Here is a 20,932-nt window from a genome sequence, read left to right as displayed (position 1 = left end):
TTCCAGCTTTAAGATTAACAAGGTGAGTACAGAGAAGAATATCAAAGTCTAATTACAGATCAGTGACATAGAAAGTGTTCCGTTACCAAGAGTCAAATGGGAAATGCCAATGACTGAGTGGACAAATAAGAAAGGCAGAATCCATGGAGACTATGATGTGACAACCAACAGGAGCATCTGAATGGATGGATTTGGAGATATAGGTTCTAATGATGGTGGCAGCAGAGTTCATTGTTTAAAATTAATTTTCCCTTGAATATCTTTTGAAAGCTCCAGGTTCATCATTATGGGAACCTCCTTCCCACAGAATATTCTCTGATGGAGAGCCAAGAAAATGGTCACCTCAATCTACAGATCATATCCAGAGAAGACAAATTGCTAACCTAAAGCCACATAGTATCATCTCAGGAAATAAATCTGGGACTTCTGATTCCCAGATCACTGTTTTCTTTGAGATCACTGAAAGACAGCTATAATTGATTGAACAAAATGCATGAACTATGCAAAATGGATGGTGTTGAAAGTTCCAGTGAATATAGCAAAGCAATACAAAAGCAGACTGAGATCAGGAATATAGGCAGGAAATAGCCAGATGTGGTTCAGATTGGAGAAGGAGAACCCAAAACATCTGGGGGACAATAATTTGAAACAGATACTCTTCTGGAGAAAGAAATCTGGAAAGCAGTAGTAGGGTGAGACCCTTAGTGAGTAGTGGGCTAACACAGTTAAGATAAATGGGGTCTCTAATGCTTATGCAGTGGTCAAACCTGGCTAATTGAATTTGGAAGCCACAGAAGGTCAATGGATACAAAGAGAGGATGCGATTCTTAGAGTCTATGTGTCTAATGCCATGTTCCTCCAGTCCTTCCTGGCTGTGCACTCAGATCTCTCTGACTAGAAGGGAAAGTCATAGATTCCCTGCTAATGAAGACAAAACAGGGTTCTGAAAAAAATTGATCCTCTCAGTCCCCAGGGAAGCCGGAGCCCCTGGGCCAGTTCTTCATGCTATACCCAATCTCTCTTTTCACTCTAAAGAGCATTCAAATATTATCATTGTCTCTGAGTGCCATACATTTAAAAAGGTTAGGACCCACAGGCCTAGAAGACACACCCTCTGCTTGTTCTTCTTTCTAAATATTATCGGTAAACATTTTAACATCAAATATTGTACACATATGAGAAGAGCCCAAATAATAGATTTCCAGCTTTATGAATTATATAAACTGAACATACCTGTTTAACCAGCCCCCAGATTAAGATGTTGAACATCACCAGAACTCTAGAAGCACTTCCCCTCACCCACTATGGTAATATCTTCCTCTGATCGCTACTCACCCGCTAACAGTATGGATCAGTTTTGCCTGATCTTGAACTTTATATATAGTTTCTACACCTGGCTTCTTTCATTCAACATTGTGTTTGTGAGTTTCATGGATGTTGTTGAGTTTCATGTATGTGTTGCATTGTTATACATCTCCTATTTTCATTGTAGTGTAGTATTCCATTGGTATTTTTATTAGTATATTTATATTATATATAAATATATAAATATATAAATATTAGTATTTATTATTATTAGTAGTAGTAGTAGTGTATAGTATTCCATAGTATAGTATTCCCTGGTATGAATATATTCAGTTTGGGTCTGTCATGAAAATTTATGTTCTTCTGGTGAGCATATGTACACATTTCTTTTAACCAGCTTTTAAGAGTCTTTCAAGATAACCTGCTTGTATTTCCTTTATGTGTCTGAGGTTTCACGGGCTCAAAACACATTTAATTATTTTTCCTCTCTCTCTTTCTTGAAAAAAAGATGAAAACAGCCAATCATGACTATGAATTATTATCCTCAACTGAGGCCAAGATATTTATGTACTTGATCAGAAGCATTATTATACAGGCTTATTTATAAGCATACTGTGAGAAGCCTTTGTTCCAAAATTGAACCCATTTTCTGTTCAGTGGTGCTACTGAAAAGCACAGGATACCTGTCCACTGAACCTATTACAGATGAGGCATGGTGATCATTACTGTCCCACGAGAGACAGTGATGGGGGGTCAGAACCAAGGGTTGTTAGCTGGAGTGTCTTTTGGGAATCCCACAACAAACTTCAAAAACCAATCTGTTTTTTTTCACCCCAATGTGCAATTCAAATATTATCATGGACTGTGTATACCATAATATTAAAAAGAAATGTTTCTTTTTTGACACTTTAATAGGAACACTTGATAATTCTCTCTTCTCTGATAAAGATAGATTTGCTGTTCAATCGCTCAGTCGTATCTGACCCCTTGGACTGCAGCACGCCAGGCTTCCCTGTCCTGCACTATCTTCTGGAGTTTCCTCAAACTCATGTCTATTGAATTGATTATGCCATCCAATCATCTTATCCTCAGTCTCTCCCTTCAGCTCCTGCCCTCACTCTTTCCCAGAATCAGGGTCTTTTCCAATGAGTTGGCACTTCGCATCAGGTGGCCAAAGTATTGGAATTTCAGCTTCAGCATCAGTCCTTCTAATATTCATTGGAATGGGTTGATTTCCTTTAGGATTGATTGGTTTGATCTTGTTGTTCAAGGGACTCTCAAGATTTTTCTCTAGAACCACAGTTCAAAAGTATCATTTCTTCAGCGCTCAGCTTTCTTTATGTTCCAACTCACATCTGTAGAGGTTTATTACCTCAGGAGGCCAAGATTTGTATACGTCTCTTAAATATGCTTATTCCCAGACTCCATCCCCTCACCTCCTCTTAGAAGAAATTCATTTTCCAAGGAAGACTAAGGCTGTTCTATTTCCTCTTTGAGAGAGGAGACAGAGAAAGAAAACAAAATCAAGCTTAATTTATTGACAGGTCATCCTGTTCTTCTAGGGACTGTGTTTCTCTCACAGCACACATTTTCCTGAGGCAAACTGGATACAATATGATGCATTATTTAGGAAACACGTTTGCATTGGACTAACTGCCCAAGGCACTAACTGATATCAGGTATTAACACTGCAATGGAAATGGAAGGAAAAATCCTCTTGTTTTGTTTGAATGGCTTTAGGATTTATCATTAAAAAATAGGCCTATCAATTAAGGTGTTTTTCCCTCCCTTGTAAGTAACAGAAATGGACTCAGGCTAAATTGAACTACAGCCAACACTACAAAAGGATTTATTGGGAGGATACTGAGAAAATTGAAGACTTGAAGTAAAGGCTAAACAGCAAGACCTCAAGGCCAGGAACAAGTGTGAGGAACAGGCATGCTTTCTCTCTAGGGTTAAAAGGTCCACTGACTTTGGATTAGTGCTCATTTCCTGGGTCATACACTGTGGCTGAGGCAGTCTCAGGGGACCAGCCTAGGTCAGAGGCCCTCTACCTCAGGGGCAGAAAGTGGTTGGAAATACCAGGCTTGGACTTCCCAGGTGGCGCTAGTGGTAAAGAACCCTCCTGCCAATACAGGAGATAGAAGAGACCCTGGTTTGATCCCTGGGTCAGGAAAATCCCCTAGAGGAGGAAATGGCAACCCATTCCAGTATTCTTGCCTAGAGAATCCCAGGGACAGAGGAGCCTGGCGGACTACAGTCTATGGAGTCGCCAAGAGTCGGGCATGACTGAAGCGACTTAGCACATAGCACAGCACAGCACTACAAGGATGATAGCTGAAGTCATCAGCCTACCAATAGAAACAGTACAAGAAAAAAGGAAAAGTGGTCTGATAAAGGTGAAAACATTAGTAAGCGGTATAAGGGCCTGGGCTAATGACAGCACAGGGAGATACAGGAAAAGGCCTGACTTAAGCATACATCATAATCAAAGCATGGGTTTGCTCGGTGTAGGTTTGCTGTAGTTACACATATTTTTTTCTATTAAAAATTATTCAACTTTCTGTAGAAAAGCATCTTTGTTATTGTGTGTCTTCCCCTTCATCCCACTGAAAGAATTTTTTAATAAAACATTTCTCAATAATATGAGGTTTCTTAGGAATGCAACTTTTACATTACAGTTAAAGACACGCACACATATGTTGGGTAGGGTTTTCACATTCATATACGTAAGTGAGTGCACGCCTGCATCCTAAGTTGCTTCTGTCATGTCGGACTCGGCAGGGCTATGGATTGTAGCCTGCCAGGCTCCCCTGTCCATGGGATTCTCCAAGCAAGAATACTGGAGCAGGTTGCCATACCTTCTTTCAGGGGATCTTCCCAGCCCAGGGATTGAATCCACATCTCAATATGCCTCCTGCACTGGCAGGTGGCTTCTTTACCACTAGCACCACCAGGGAGCCCACATTAGTGAGACTGGACTGTAGCTTTTCCATACTGTAGTATACTATGCTACACTACAAACATACTATACGAGTTCCCAGTGTTCTCATTCTTTTAATAGTTTGTTGAATTACCCTTATGTCTCAGGCTTTATGTGAATGTGGGTGCTGGGAACATAGAGGCTGCTCATGGTGGACTGAGCCTGGTGGAGTTTAGTAGAGAAGACAGATGACAACAGCAGAATATAATGAGTTTTTTATAAGAGAAATACAGAGTGATATGGAATCAGAGCAATGTGTATAATAATACCTACGTTTCTGGGTTGATATATCAGGGGTAGTGAATAAAGTACCTGATCTAAGGCAAAGCACATAGTAAGCACTCAAAAAATATTATTGTTATTATTTGACAGCTTTTTCAAATTTTTTGAGTTGGATTATTAGTTTATACACTTTTTTAAGTTCCAGAGCCAAGTTTGATAATGTCTATTTCTTGAGAGTATTGTCCACTTTATCATTAGCATAAAAGTATACAGAATATGATCTTATAATTTAAAAATCTTCATGTCTATGGTTATTCACACCTTTTTCTTCCTATTTTTCTCTTTTTTAGATTTAAGGAAAGGCAGTTGGGAAATTATGTTAACTTTTTAAAGTATTTTTATGCTTGAATATATTTATTTTTTACTTTTAAGTTAATTATTTATGTTCTCTTCCTCCATACCTTCTTCCAATTTTTCTTACAAACGTGTTGCTTTCTGGCTTCTTAAATTTAATGCTTAGCTTATTATATTTAGTCCTTCTTAACAATCAAAACATTTAAGACTGAAGTTTTATCTGATATAAACTTGCCTTCATCCTAGAAGTTATGATATGTATTTAATTACTTTATGAATCATATATAATTCCAGTTTTTACTTTTTATTTTAATAAAGAGTTGCTTAAAGGAACATCTTAAAACTTTCAAATGGCTGATGCTTATTTCGACTTTTAAAATGAAGGAATTTTTAAAGTATGGTCAATTTTATAAGAGATTGATAAAATTTCTGTTTTTCTTAAAAGCATATCATCACTATAAATGTTTACCTTTTATATACATTTTCTTGTGAATATTTATAAATACATATATTTCAGTTCAGTTCAGTCACTCAGTCGTGTCCGACTCTTTGAGACCCCATGAATCGCAGCACGCCAGGCCTCCCTGTCCATCACCAACTCCCGGAGTTCACCCAGACTATTGTCCATCGAGTCAGTGATGCCATCCAGCCATCTCATCCTCTGTCGTCCCCTTCTCCTCCTGCCCCCAATCCCTCCCAGCATCAGAGTCTTTTCCTATGAGTCAGCTCTTTGCATGAGGTGGCCAAAGTACTGGAGTTTCAGCTTTAGCATCATTCCCTCCAAAGAAATCCCAGGGTGATCTCCTTCAGAATGGACTGGTTGGATCTCCTTGCAGTCCAAGGGACTCTCAAGAGTCTTCTCCAACACCACAGTTCAAAAGCATCAATTCTTCAGTGCTCAGCTTTCTTCACAGTCTGACTCTCACATCCATACATGACCACAGGAAAAACCATAGCCTTGACTAGACGGACCTTTGTTGGCCAAGTAATGTCTCTGCTTTTGAATATGCTATCTAGGTTGGTCACAACTTTCCTTCTAAGGAGTAAGCGTCTTTTAATTTCATGGCTGCAATCACAATCTGCAGTGATTTTGGAGCCCAAATAAATAAAGTCTGACACTGTTTCCACTGTTTCCCCATCTATTTCCCATGAAGTGATGGGACTGGATGCCATGATCTTCGTTTTCTGAATGTTGAGCTTTAAGTCAACTTTTTCACTCTCCACTTTCACCTTCATCAAGAGGCTTTTTAGTTCCTCTTCACTTTCTGCCATAAGGATGGTGTCATCTGCATATCTGAGGTTATTGATATTTGTCCTGGCAATCTTGATTCCAGCTTGTGTTTCTTCCAGTCCAGCGTTTCTCATGATGTACTCTGCATAGAAGTTAAATAAGCAAGGTGACAATATACAACATTGATGTACTCTTTTTCCTATTTGGAACCAGTCTGTTGTTCCATGTCCAATTCTAACTGTTGCTTCCTGACCTGCATACAGATTTCTCAAGAGGCAGATGAGGTGGTATATATTTACCTACATTTTATACATGTACAACACTCTCTGGTTTTTTTAATGTTTCACAGGAGCCAAAAAAGTGTCATCTGTAGGCTGCAATGTTTGAGATGGATACCTGTAGATATCTGTGGAATGATTTAATAAATCATTCCTATCAATAGCTATTTTTCAGCTCCTCCATGTCCCAGGTACTTTTGCATTAGAGAGCCATCTAAAACTGAGAGGGTTCTTTTCATTGAACAGTTCTATTTTTTTTTTCTGTCACTTTCCGCTATTTTAAACATTTTCCCTTTATACATTTGTATGTAATGAGTTTGGCACACAAAATTTGCTGACTTATATCTTCATTATGAATTGAACCACCTATCCACATGAAATTATAATTGTGTCTCATGTTTATTGCCATGAACTTTCATTTTTATTGTACTAGTATTATGACACCTATATTTTTTCCAGGGGACAGGAAAGGGAATACATTTAATATTTTAAAATCTTTTTTACTTTATGGTTTAATAAACCTTAATAAAATTTTTCACTTTTAATAAACTATCATTGAGTTTAAAAATTTATTTTGAAGTTCTCTGTATTTTAATGACTTCAATTCATTTATTGATGTAGCTATTTTGATTTTACCTCTAATGTCATATTTTAATTATTCTCTGTAGGTGTCTTTGTTTTCCCCCATGTAGCCTGTAACTTACTTACTTTTATTTTTTGCAGTGCTTAGAAGGCTCATTTTCCACCTCAGTTCTATTTCATTCTAAGTTAAAAAATTGTTCTTTAATGGCTTGGATGGGAGGGGAGCTTGGGGGAGAATGGACACATGTATATATATACGGCTGAGTCCTTTCACTGTTCACCTGAAACTGTCCCAACATTGTTAATCAGCTATATCCCATACAAAAAAAAAGTTAAAAATATTGTCCTTTGACTAATATCTTCTTAGTTATTAATAAAAAAATAACCATGAATCTTTGGAAATCCTGTATTTTAGACAAATAATTTAATATTCTTATATTTTGTCATGTTTTATTCCAGCTTCATATTTCTCAACTTTTGAAAGCATAATTTGGGTAGTTAAACTAAATTATTTTATTCAATTATTGCTATAATTATTTTTTATATTTTATACCTAATCTTTTAGGAATAATTTATAGACAACACTTGTTTTGCAGCCATACTTAGTGCAATTGTTTAGACTGACATCCATGTGTAACTGACTTCAATATTCATTCTGAGTTTCTTAGCTGTACGATTATTTGTCTTGTTTTATAACCAATGTAAATACCAGTATATATTATTTTATAACCATAAAAGTAAGAGGGCTTTTTTTAAAGGTAGAAAAGACAAGTGCCCATACCAATCAGAATAGCAAATGCTTGTTAAAACTTTGCACAATGTTTTCTTACCTTGAGCACCAACAGCTTTTTTGAGGGGGGTCCTGGAATCAGATATACATACGTCTTAATGGCCGTAATGATTTTTTTTTTCTTCTTCCTAATGCCAAAGTCAAGTTTCTCTTCATAAAACCTAAAAAACCATAAACCTTACAAAACCTCTGCCTGTTCCAGGACCCCTTCTAGAGCTGAAGGATTTATATTGACTGTCCAGACTGAAGTAGAAAAGAAGAATTCAGCAGTGTGACTGCAATGATCACCTCATTTCAGATTTCTCTTCCCCTCTTGTTACTCACAAACCCTATCACTCAGCACCCTTCATATGTACGAGAACCTTCAGCATGATGATTCTGTCCATTTTTTTTCTTCATTAAATGCTGTTTAGCCAAATGCTTGTCTTTTATCACTGCTTTCTGTCACCCTACAGACTTTTGTTTTTTAAAGAGCCATTTGTTTATTGTCAAAAACTACTTTTCTGGTTCCCAGCACTTGTTTTAAATTGTGTGAGTGATGTTAGTGTGGCACTAACCATGGGAGGCCACCTGCCTCTCTGCCGCCTTGCCAGAATCTGGGCCTGAATGTGTGTGTACCGGTGTTAACCCTGTCCCTCAAAGAAAACCACATCAGGTATTTTGTCCTTTTTAATGCTGTGGTGGGCTTGTTCATCCTGTGTGAATGTAAACATCAGAGCACTTGGTTCTTGGAATTCAGGAAGAAATAACACTTGCTAGAAACTCCTGACAACGAACTGTTCACAAGACCCCTCACATTAAGCTGTCTGCAGGTTTTAAAAAGTGTTTCAAGGTTCTAAGTACTTTCTTTCATTTGAGGTCCTGAGATATTCCAGTGAAAGGCCCTATGCAAAGGTCAGAGAGGCATGTTATTCTAGTTATTTCATATTTCAGGAATGCTTAAGCCAAATGTATACTTTTGAAAGTCTTTCTAACTTCTCACCAAGCACAATCTTGATGTGGTTTCTACTGATCCTTGTTCCACTGTGGGTTAGGTAAGAGAGAGTCACTTTACTCACACAGACACATTGGACCTTGAGGGTGCTTGAGGGTGGAAAAATATCAAAATCTGTGATTACTTCATGCTTTGCCCAGTCTTGGGTGAATGTGGCAGGCGTCTGGTTTCAGGATGTTGGTGGGTGTCAAGTGAGGGCTCGTGAAAGTGCTCCGGTCTGAATGGGGACTTGGGCGCCCCCATGTTGGGAGGGTAGGTGAGGGACAGGGGAGGGGGCTGCTCTTCTCAAGGCAACAGTGTCTGTTCAGAACCATAAAGGAAGCAGTTGGCAAATTCTGCGAAGAAAGGGCTCTTTTAGAACCATGTTTTAGATTTTAATAGAGAACTTTCTTAGAATATTTTTTACAGGGTATAGAAGTTACAGCAATAAGGAAGGGGGTAAAATCTCACAAGGCTTCTTGGCTAGGATTTCATGAAATGAGTGCTATCTGCACGAAGACTAAAAACGGGGTGATTTCTTACAATAACTATGTCCTTCAAATGCCAAATGAATGGTTACAGATGAGGGGTGAAGCAGACAGCTAGGCTGGTCTTGAAGCCTGGCACATTGAGCCTTGGAAACCCTCCTTGCTGACTTATTGAGGCTGGGGAGTCATGGTAAGAACAGATGACCTGTAGTGAATGCTGTGCTAAGCATGGATTTCCATTATCTCAGTTAACACCTGTAACTGGTATTATTTCATTTTACAGAGGAACATATGAGTGACAGGTAGGTTAAACAACCGAGGTCACAGGGCAAGTTCGTGGATATGCTGGGGTTTACCCTTAAGATGTGTGCAAACTCAGTTGCTCAGTCATGTCCAATTCTTTGCCACCCCATGGACTGTATTATAGTCCACCAGGTTTCTCTGTCCATGGGATTTCCCAGGCAAGAGTACTGGAGTGGGTTGCCATTTCTTTCTCCAGGGGATCTTCCCAAACGAGGGATCAAACCCACATATCCTGCTTTGGCAGGCACTGAGCCACTTAGGCAGTGGACCTTAATTACTCGACAAGACGTAGGCTGCTCATTGGTCAGCCCTGGTTTCTCCCTATTTTTTTAGCAAACCAGCTGAAAAAACTATGGAGCCTTGCTAGTAAATTCCTCCCATTGGAGGGGCCAACCCTTAAGTAAGAGCTGGTCCCAGCCCCAGGATGGATGTTCCCATAATATCACCACGACTCTCTTGAGCTATTTGTCAGCTTCTAGGCAGTAGCCCGAGTAGGGGTCTATCTAGTTGTTCTGGAAACAACCACAGCTGCGCTATTTTTTCCCTTTATTTATGGTTTGTGGTCACTGCCAGCAAATTTGTTTGAGGAGTGCATTTAAATATGCTACATTCGTATTACTGTACACGTATTCTGGGTGAAACATTTATGATAAATCAAGTTTTTAGGTGCCCTATGGGGAAGTGCCAATGGAAAAATACATAAGAAAACTTTTCTCTTAGCAGTAGTTACTTGAGGAAACAGGCTCTATTTATCTTGTGAGGGCTTATGTGAGATGAATGCAGACCACCCAGAATTGCGGTTCAGCCTATCACAAGAGGAACACGGAAGTATCCAAACTTGGCCCTAGGCTTCTTCAGGCCTGGGTGCTGCACCATATTCGTCCCTCCCTTCCTCCTCCAGCTCTCCAGCCCAGCAAACCTGGCAAGTGCTGACGTTCACGGCAAGCCTTCTGCCCCAGCCAATGACCCACCCTTCTCAACGCTTTCCTCAGTACTCCCTCTGCTTCTCCGATGATGGTTAACTCCATCGCGCTCCCACCCACCTGCACATTCAGGGCACTTTCTCAGAAACACCTAATCTGATCTGTTTTCCCTCCCCAGTCAAAACTGATCCCTGATGGTAGTATATTTTTATGATCTTTCTTTCCCAGTCCTGCTCACTGTTTGTAATTACGCATCTCATTTGTGTGATGTTTGTTTAACGTCTGTCTCCTTCACAAGACTTTACATTCACTAAGGGCACATGCTTCCATGAGGGTCTTGCACAAGTGTCTTGCCCCATGGAAGGTGTTCTAGGTATCCGTTGAAGGACTATGCTTCTCCTGAGCTCTGTAGAAACACGTGTATATAGCTTGCTTATTGTAGTCTGTCATTTCAAGTCTCTCTCTCCTCCATTGGACTGTAAGGTCACTGATTTAAATATTTATAATCCCGAATGCTCACCACAGTCGTTGTTACATGTAACTGTTCAATAAAAGGAAGTGAAATTGAATGGGGCTTGGATGACTTATACCTAAGCTTTATCATGAGAAGGAACCATTTCAGTGTAATTCATTCTTATTAAGTACCTATTAGGTGTCAGAGTCTATGTATGGTACTGAGAATATAAGAATGTGTGAACTGATAGTTGGGAAAGGAAGACATACACACAAAGAGGCAATTATAGGCAAAGTATTGCATGTGCAATGAGAAAACGAAGCATAGAGTATTATGGTAGCACAAAAAATAGAGACATGCCTCTTGTCCAAGCCTGATCTGAACCTTCAAAGTTCAGGGTTAGAACTGTGACGTGTGTGTGTGTGTGTGTGTGTGTGTGTGTGTGTGTGTGTGTGTGTGTAGATTTTGGGTTCTGGGGGCAATAATCAAGCATGTGACTAGTAGTTTGATGCTGCTGAAATATAAAGTCTTAGGCAGGGAGTGGTGGAGGCGAGGTTAGAGGGGATGTCATGGAGGATCTTGGAAGAAATGTGAAAGAATGTGTGATCTTTCCTTTATGATTTTCTTCACAACCTGGACATTGTGATGGCAGGAGTTTTTCTTGGTCAGTGAGGCCAAAAACAGCATTACAGAATTCAGGAAAATTTCAGACACTAAAGTGAATCACTGATGCATTCATTCCTATAGTGATTGTTTATTTCAGTTCAGTTCAGTTCAGTTGCTAAGTCGTGTCCGACTCTTTGTAACCCCATGAATCGCAGCATGCCAGGCCTCCCTGTCCATCACCAACTCCTGGAGTTCACTCAAACTCACCTCCATCAAGTCAGTGATGCCATCCAGCCATCTCATCCTCTGTCATTCCCTTCTCCTCCTGCCCCCAATCCCTCCCAGCATCACAGTCTTTTCCAATGAGTCAACTCTTTGCATGAGGTGGCCAAAGTATTGGAGTTTCAGCTTTAGCATCATTCCTTCCAAAGAACACCAGGACTGATCTCCTTTGGAATGGACTGATTGGATCTCCTTACAGTCCAAGGGACTCTCAAGAGTCTTCTCCAACACCACAGTTCAAAAGCATCAATTCTTCGGCACTCAGCTTTCTTCACAGTCCAACTCTCACATCCATACATGACCACAGGAAAAACCATAGCCTTGACTAGACGGACCTTTGTTGGCAAAGTAATGTCTCTGCTTTTCAATATGCTATCTAGGTTGGTCACAACTTTCCTTCCAAGGAGTAAGTGTCTTTTAATTTCATGGCTGCAGTCACCATCTGCAGTGATTTTGGAGCCCCCCAAAATAAAGTCTGACACTGTTTCCACTGTTTCCCCATCTATTTCCCATGAAGTGATGGGACTGGATGCCATGATCTTCATTTTCTGAATGTTGAGCTTTAAGCCAACTTTTTCACTCTCCACTTTCACTTTCATCAAGAGGCTTTTTAGTTCCTCTTCACTTTCTGCCATAAGAGTGGTGTCATCTGCATATCTGAGGTTATTGATATTTCTCCCAGCAATCTTGATTTCAGCTTGTGCTTCTTCCAGCCCAGCGTTTCTCATGATGTACTCTGCATATAAGTTAAATAAGCAGGGTGACAATATACAGCCTTGACATACTCCTTTTCCTATTTGGAACCAGTCTGTTGTTCCATGTCCAGTTCTAACTGTTGTATCTACCAGGCATGGAGGATAGTTACAGATTCAAATAGGATACAGTGCATATTCTTGACCAGCCCAATGTAGTGAGGGAGACAGAGTAAGATACAATGAAATAATTTCACAGTTCTCATTTATTTTGGCTTTCAGTTCAGTTCAGTTCAGTCACTCCGTTGTGTCTGACTCTTTGCAACCCCGTGAACCGCAGCACGCCAGGCCTCCCTGTCCATCACCAACTCCCGGAGTTTACCCAAATTCATGTCCAATGAGTCTGTGATGCCATCTAACCACATCATCCTCTAACGACCTCTTCTCCTCCTGCCTTCAATCTTTCTCAACATCAGGGTCTTTTCAAATGAGTCAGCTCTTTGCATCAGGTGGCCAAAATACTGGAGTTTCAGCTTCAACATCAGTCCTTCCAATGAATACCCAGGACTGATTTCCCTTAGGATGGACTGATTGGATCTCTTTGCAGTCCAAGGGACGCTCAAGAATCTTCTCCAACACCACAGTACAAGAGCATCAATTCTTCTGCACTTTACGGCTTCTTTATTCTCCTGAATAACATTGAATATCTCCCCAAACTTTTATGAGGGCTATATATATATTATTAGAAATTAAAACAAATTTGTAAAAGATGAATTAAATGACTCTCTTAAAGAAATTACATGCTAGAATAAATATTTTCAAAGTAACTATATCTTACCACTCTTTTTCTTTCACAAAAATTCACTGAAAAGAGTACTATATGTTATTTTGGTTGAAGAACATGAAGGAAACCCAGCCTCACGCAGTTGTGCAGGTGGAAAAGGGGGAAGTGTTTCAGTAGCTTTTTCAGATGATTGTGGAAATTCTTTGATGCTCCACCAAAACTTGATAAGTGGCAGTTTCCTAAAAGTTAATTGAAATGTAGAATCTGAAACAAATCCATAACATTTTTTTATTCTGTCACACAAAAATTTATTGGCCCACTTTGTATTTTGAATGGATCTTTTAACCAGGCAGGATTTTGTAACATCAGGTATTAGTTATTTGGAAAATATTGGTTCACTGAGTGAACCACAGATGTGTTTCCTTGTAAAACATCAAATCATAATATAAACAAAATATGTAATAACATAATAAAATATCACAAACATAAGACATTACAAAATTCATAAGCATCACTGTTGATGTCATCAGAAGAGAACACAAGTATCAGGAAACCATAAAGCTCATGGTGACAAGTTTACCAAAATTTGCAGTTTTGTTTGAAAGTTCCGCTTTCATCACTGGCAGCGAATAGTATCAGCTGTTTTCTTTAAAGCTATAGGTTTACTTAGGTCATTTTCTAGAAAACATCAGCCAAATATCCAGCTCGAAATAGTCTCAGTTTTTATATGTCATTCTTTCAAGTAAAAATGGCTTTCCATGGAAAAAGTAACTCAGCTTGCAACTGAAGCACCTAAGTGCTTTTCTTCAATATGTTCATAGAAGTAAATCATATCCCAATGTGCAGAAGTGCTTTGAGTCTACATCCCATTTTGTCAGAATTTTTAAATGTGGGCTGAAGGGTCAAGTTTAATAAAAAGTAATCTTCTTATTGCTTCATCAAGCATCACCTTAAGTGCAACAAGCATTTGTTTTTACTTCTGGTGTGTAAAGAATACAGTAACTCCTGGCACAGTTTGGTGCCATCACTGTGATTTGTGCCAAGATGCAAGCAGCTTTTTTCAATTGTTTATAATGGGGGGGGGTTATTGGCTTTCATATCTTATGATCATATTGTTCTAAGTATTTCAAAGGTCTTTTCTGCATATTGAGATGTAACTTATATTTTGTCATTGTTGTCTTGTCACAAAGTCACGTTCGACTCTTTCGCCACCCCATGGACTGTAGCTTGCCAGGCTCCCCTGTCCATGAGATTTTTAGGCAAGAATACAGGAGCGGGTTGCCACGCCATTTCTTTCTCCAGGGGATCATCCCATCCCAGGGATCTAACTTACATCTCCTGCATTGGCTGGAGGATTCTTTACTGCAGAGCCACCAGGGAAGCCCTATGTGAACAGTTTTATCCACCATTATTTTGTAACATCAACACAAGGTCAATGTGGTTTTTCCAAAATTAATCAAAAGATTTTTTTAGAAAATGTATGGAACATTATTTCAGCACTACTCATGCTTGTTATCAGGCATTCAAATAATGGATAATCTTCTTTAATGATTCCTTGGTGCTGATATTGGACAAATACCAATACAAGCAAAGTCGTTGTTTGTGGATTCTTCCATTTGTGAGGCAAAAGTACGATTCTGCAGAAAAGAGGGCAACTCAGCCTTCATGCTTCCAACTAAACCTTTAACTCAAGGAGTTACTGCAGTATTGGAATGTCACAGTGCTTGAATTCTTTTTACTGACTTTTCATATAGCAGGTATTTCGCAATTCAACTATAGAAGGCTTTATTGTCTCAGATACTGTATATGCTTTTCCAGCCAATGCAATTTGATGGTTTACCCTGTAAGATGCCTCTGGGGCGTCTTCACTTCTAGTTCAAAGGATATAAGCAATAATTTTTGGCTTTTAAGTCTTCACTACATCTGTACTTAACATATTTTTAAGTCCTTTAACTTCAAACTCTGAATCCACTTCTTAATAAACTTTTGTTGAGTTTTCTTTTGTATGTTGAGTTTATTTCAGCCAAAGAATTAGTCATGTGAATCTGTTCCTGAACACACTTTTTTTGTTGTTGTTCTAGAAGGAGAGTTTCTGTCCATAAATAAATGTTGAATAAATAGTCAAATAATGTTGATTTGAAAGGGTTCCTTTTCACACATTAGGTATCTGCTAATGTGTACGCACTGTGGGGCTTTCCAAGCGGCTCAGTGGTAAAAAAAAAAAAAAAATCTGCTTGCCAATTCAGGAGACTCAGGAGAGGTAGGTTTGATCCCTGGGTTGGGAACATCCCCTGGAGGAGGAAAATGGCAACCCACTCCAGTATTCTTGCCTGGAAATCCCTTGGACAGAGAAGCCTGTTGGCCTATGGTCCACGGGGTCACAACGAGCTGGACACAACTGAGTGACTGAGCATGCAATGTGTATGTACTACAAGTCATCTCAAAAATCAGGAATGATGCAGTGCCCCGGCACTAGAGTCTGGGTTGAGATGTATTTTTTCTAGTTAGTGATAATGTGCTTTCCCATTTTACCCTGGACCCCAAGTCCAGGATTGTAGGTGTTCATTCAGAGTGTGAGGGACAGCTTCTGGCTCCAGGACAGAGCAAATTTCGCCATTTCACATGCTGACCACCTCTCCCTACCTGAATGACCCTGTCATGGGACTACAATGCAGCACAATTAATGCTCAGTGTGATGCTGTCAGCCTAAAGATGAGGTTTTAATTGTATTAATAGCAGCATGAACAGTTCTCACTGAAGGGAATCCTGAAGCCATCTAGACCATGGATACATAGACTTGAAGAGACCTTAAGTGACTTGCCTGAGTTCACCTGCTAATCCACAGTAGCACTGACTGAGCCAACAGTGAATGCTTTGATATACAGTGGAGCTGAATTAGGAGCAAATTTACATGCAACTTTAGGGACAACTCCCTGCGATAAAAAGGAATTACATCATCTAGCTTGTCACAACAACCAAAGAATTATGTCCTGTATTAGGTAATGGGGGCTCCACACTGAAAGGAGTAGGAGTAAATCCTCTTGCCAAGCCCCAGAGAGGTCTCTCTACTCTCACCCGCATCACAGCTGGACTGGATGGTGCTGGGAAAGGATAACAGACAAGCTAACCCACTCTTTTTGTTTGTTTGTTTATCCCTTTAGGTCAATGCTTCCTCAGCTTTAGTGTGAATAAGCATTACTATTCAGGGATATGTGTAATTAATGTGAGATTTAAGGATATTCAAGCCACTTAGGCTAAAAAGCAATATTTGCCAATCTTGAAACCTAACTCTGGGTAAATGGAAATCCACTTCACGTTGGTGCATAAGAGATTCAAAATGCAATTGAGTTGTTTTCCAAATTAAAATTTTTGAGTATAAATTTCAAAAAGTGAAATTGGAAGAAGCATTTTGGGGAAACCCTGAAAACTACTGCTTTCCATGCTGGTACCTTCTAAACCCATTCCTGGTCTCAATGCCAGTTACTAAGGGATTCTATATATATTACATACATTTCTACCCTTCCCTCCCACTTCTTTTTCTATAATCCAGCAGTACATCCCACTTGCCTTTCTCCCCTCTTCTTCTCTGTCCCCAGTCATTTTTGGGGCATTCAAATCCCAGAGGAGGACTGTGAACTCTGACTCCCCCCAAATCCAAGCCAACTTTTACAGTGTCTTATTCTGCATTTTTATACACAGGCAATGCCTCCCCATCCTTCCTCTGCCCCCAACCCACCCTGTCCCGTCTGGTCCGACTATCACAATGTTTTCCCACCTGGCAAATAGCCTCACTGAATGGGTGGCAGGCATTGACCAGACTTCAATACAAATGCTCCTGTCGAAAATGGCACCAACTTAGGTGAAGAACAAAGACTCTCCGGCTTCAAAGCGGAAACTCATTCCTGCACAGAAGGGGTTTCACACAACCCCGGTTAACAACAACAACCACCTCAGGGGAAGAAAAGGGCCGGACTACAAAGAAATGCCAAGCAAGCAGCCATCGGCGCTCCTTTTCTCTTTCTGGTGTGTTTAGCACAAAACCTGATCAGGAGAGCAGTTCTTTGATAATTGCGTGGACCGTGACTGCCACTAGTAGCATTTCTTATGCCTCATATATCCCAGCAATTCATGGGGAGTTGAATGTTCTGTGCTCACTCAGGCTTAGAGATGTGCAGTGCACACACACACACCCACCCATGCACACGCACCGTGGAATGGAATTGGTTTGTTAGCCAAGGATTCTGGCAACTTCCCAAAGATTACAGGTCAGTTCATGTTTTTCCTTTCCTTCCCTTTAATGTTTTTGTATGATTCTCTCTTTTTCTCCTCATTCTAATTAACTGCTGAAGTATGGCTGTACAGCACTGGCAAATGCATACTTGCTGTAATTGCCCTGTTTTTGAGGAAAAGAAGTTGAGAATAGTGGGAAAGTAGAGGCTGATGACAGGGAGAGAGGAAGAATGAAGTTTTAAAATGACAAGTCATTTTTAACTGTTACCTTTTCCCTCCCTATAAACAAACCCAAAGAAGAGAACAAAAGGGGCAGTTTTCAGCTTCATCTGGCTCTAACTCAGAAGAAAAGGGGCGGGGGGGGGAATCAGTCTTTTATGGAATGTGGCAGGCCATTAGTAAATAAATAAATCAGACAGAATATTAGGTTTTCATTCTTTTCCTGTTGCAATGTTTCTTTCTGGCTTCTAACACGATGCCTCCCTTTCACCCCACAATCCCTCACTTCCATTTTTCCCTTTCTGTCCCCCACCCCCCACCCACGTGGTGTCTGTTATCAGCAAGGTGGACAAGAGCCAGGCTTAGCCGTGGTTCTTTGCCCTGTCACTAGCTACACCAGTTGTTGATGAAAATCTGGCACTGAGAGATGAGGCCATCTGTGGTGAAGTTTAAACCTATTTACCTCTCTGGCAAGCTGGTTGAAGCCTCTCTTTCTCTGTATTCAGTGAGGCTGAAGATGACAAATGCAGTGGGATTAAAGCCATGGGATGAAGTTTGGGCACAACAAAACCCTTCCCCAAAGACAGCTCCTGAGAGCTGTTAGCTGTAGGGATAACCAAATCCCCCATGTCTGGCATGTGCGGCCAAGGGGCACCCCAGCCCTGGGTTCTGCTTTCTGTGCACTTGAAGGAACAGGACAACTGGCCAAGTTACAGGCTGACTCTGGGTCTTGAGAGACGCGAGTACTCTGTTGAATGATCTTGGAATGATCCTGGGCTGTATTTTTTGGTTTGCAGGGCCAATCCCTGTTTCAGAGAACTATTCTCAGATATAGTTAATGAGCAACAGAAGAAAACCCTTTGCCTTTAAAAGGGGACTCCATAGCCTGACCAATTACCTGAACCCCATGACATTTGAGTCCAAAAGACTTTGGTTGTTTCCCAAAGTCCAATCAACCCATAAAGCTACCAGCAAAACTATTCAGACAAGCATGAAGTAAGCTCTGAAGTCAATGCCAAAAGCTGTGGACAATGGCAGGATCCAGGATCCCTGGGCAGAGGCCAATTTACCATGAAGCTAATAAAGCTTAAGCTTCTGGGCCCCTTCTGAGGCCCTGAGAGGGATCCTAGCAATGTGTTCACATGTTTGTAGCAAAAATAAGGTATATTTAAGTCCAAAGAGTTGACTGCTGTTTCGGTTTCGACTTCTGTATTTCCCCCATTTTGTGGAGTTGGAGTGATACAAAGCAGTTGAGTTGGAAATTCACTCAGTTTGGGCTTTAGTGAGTTAGATTTATGAGGATCAAAGCCACTTCTTTGTATGGTTACTTTATTGCTGTCCATCTTGGTATAAGAATGGCTTCCAGGTACATGCCTTCAGACTGGCAATGTGACACAAAGAGGAAGGGCACAAGAAGAAGATAACCCTCCACATCAACATGTCCCCTGGCGCTTGGCACTGAAAATATGTACTTAATGAAGGAGGAGAAACTGGGTTTGGAATGTATGGAATCAGAAGTTAGTCTGTTAAATGGGGATAAAATATATTGTCAGGTTATTATGAAGATTAAACAAAATGAGGTGTGTGGCAGTGTTAACCAGCATCTGATATAAATGGCAGGGAAATAAAGGTACTTTTCTTCTTTTCTTTCCTTTTAAACACAGGCTTTTAAAAAGTTACTTATTTATTATTTTGGCTGTGCTGGCCTTAGCTGCTGGGCAGGCTTTTCTTTAGTTATAGCAAGTAGGGCCTACTGCTCCTTGTGATGTGCGGGCTTCCCACTGTGGGGACTTTCGTTGCAGAGCACAGACTCCAGGCACTCTAGTTCAGTAGTTGCAGCGTGTGAGCTCAGTTGTTACGGCCTTTGAGCTTAGTTGCCCCGAGGCATGTGGGATCTTATAGGGTCAGGGATCGAACCCACGTCTCCTACCTTGGCAGGCAGATTCTTTACCACTGAGCCACCAGGGAAGCCCTAGCTCTTTTCTTTCTTACTTGAAGCATTTCAGTATCTTTGCTATAAAAACTGGATATCAGAAAGCTTGGGAGATTGTGATTGTCTTTGAAACACATTATTTTTTTTATTTGTCTGATGTTACTTCCCCCTCCCTACTTTTTTTTTTTTGCCTGTTTACTGTCAAAGTGGATTGTTGGAGAAAATATTGAGGAGAATGGTTATTTAGATTCTAGATAATTAGAAGTACTCTCACACTAAATAATTAAAAATTCAAAACCTCTTCAAGATGCTTCATAGTGACATTAATGGTAAGAATCAAGACTTCCCAAATGCCACTGGGAAGAAGCAAAGTCCATCTGAAGCTACCAAGCAGCCCTCTGCTTTATTGATTGCTAGATTCTCTGAGGATAGGAGGAACATTTGGGGGCTTAATAACACGGCGGCTGTTCCGTGACATCCGTGTTCAACAGTGACTATTACATCTCTCTGTTCTTTTGATTGGTTCAAGGCACATGGCCTCTATCCAGTCTGAATTTTAAAAAGATCAAACTGAAATGGACCACTTATTCTCCATTTGGTACCATTTCTAAAATAATGGCTGAAATCATCTCTAACTGGAGAGAGAGAAAATAAAATGACACCTAAAACATTCTTGTCACTTAATAAGCAATTGGCTCACTAGAAATGAGCTTTTTTTTTCTGCAGAGAAAAAAAAAGGCCTTGTGTCCCTGTCTCCTGCCTAGGCTACCTTCTGTCTCACTCCTCTCTGATTTCTTTTCCCTGCACCCTCCAAAAGAAAAGAGGTGCCTCATTGTACTGCAAGCAAGTTTCTCCACATCAGAGAACCAGCTCTCCATCCCTTTTAGCCCCGGCATCACCTTGGTGAAACTTCAAGAATGTGCCCAGACACAAAAGAGAATTTGCTTCTCCTTCTGGGAAACTGCTCTCTCAGGGCCCCATTAGGTTTGTCAGGGCCAGCTGAAAGTTCAGCAGTCTTAACTGTGCTTCAGGAGGTCAGACCCAGCTGAGGTCCCAGCTACTAAGTGTCAGCACCTCGGGGTGAAGGGTGAGAGAGAGGGAGAGATGCAAGGGGACCCCGGTGTGTCCCCCAAAGTACCTCTCTCCAGCACCCAGCCACCAGGAGTGTAGGAAATAATTCCTCCTTTGTCTGCCAGCTGGCTTTCAAAGTGATTGGGATGAGTCCGCAGGACCTGTCTGGGAAGCTTGTTAAACTGCATGGAGTAAGTCAGGGAGAGGGAGGGGTGGGGAAAAGATTAAA

General features: G+C 40.5%; 1 long non-coding RNA gene across 2 annotated transcripts in view; it reads left to right on the top strand.

Moving 5' to 3' along the window:
- Positions 1-20,932, top strand: part of LOC138988991 (uncharacterized) — a 118,803-nt gene that overhangs the window by 62,845 nt on the left and 35,026 nt on the right. The gene's annotated exons all lie outside the window — the stretch shown is intronic.

This window comes from Bos mutus, chromosome 8 (assembly GCF_027580195.1).
Source record: "Bos mutus isolate GX-2022 chromosome 8, NWIPB_WYAK_1.1, whole genome shotgun sequence".
Classification (NCBI taxonomy): Eukaryota; Metazoa; Chordata; class Mammalia; order Artiodactyla; family Bovidae; genus Bos; species Bos mutus.
The sequence above is the reverse complement of the archived record's forward strand: the minus strand, read 5'-3'. Positions and strand labels throughout refer to the sequence as shown.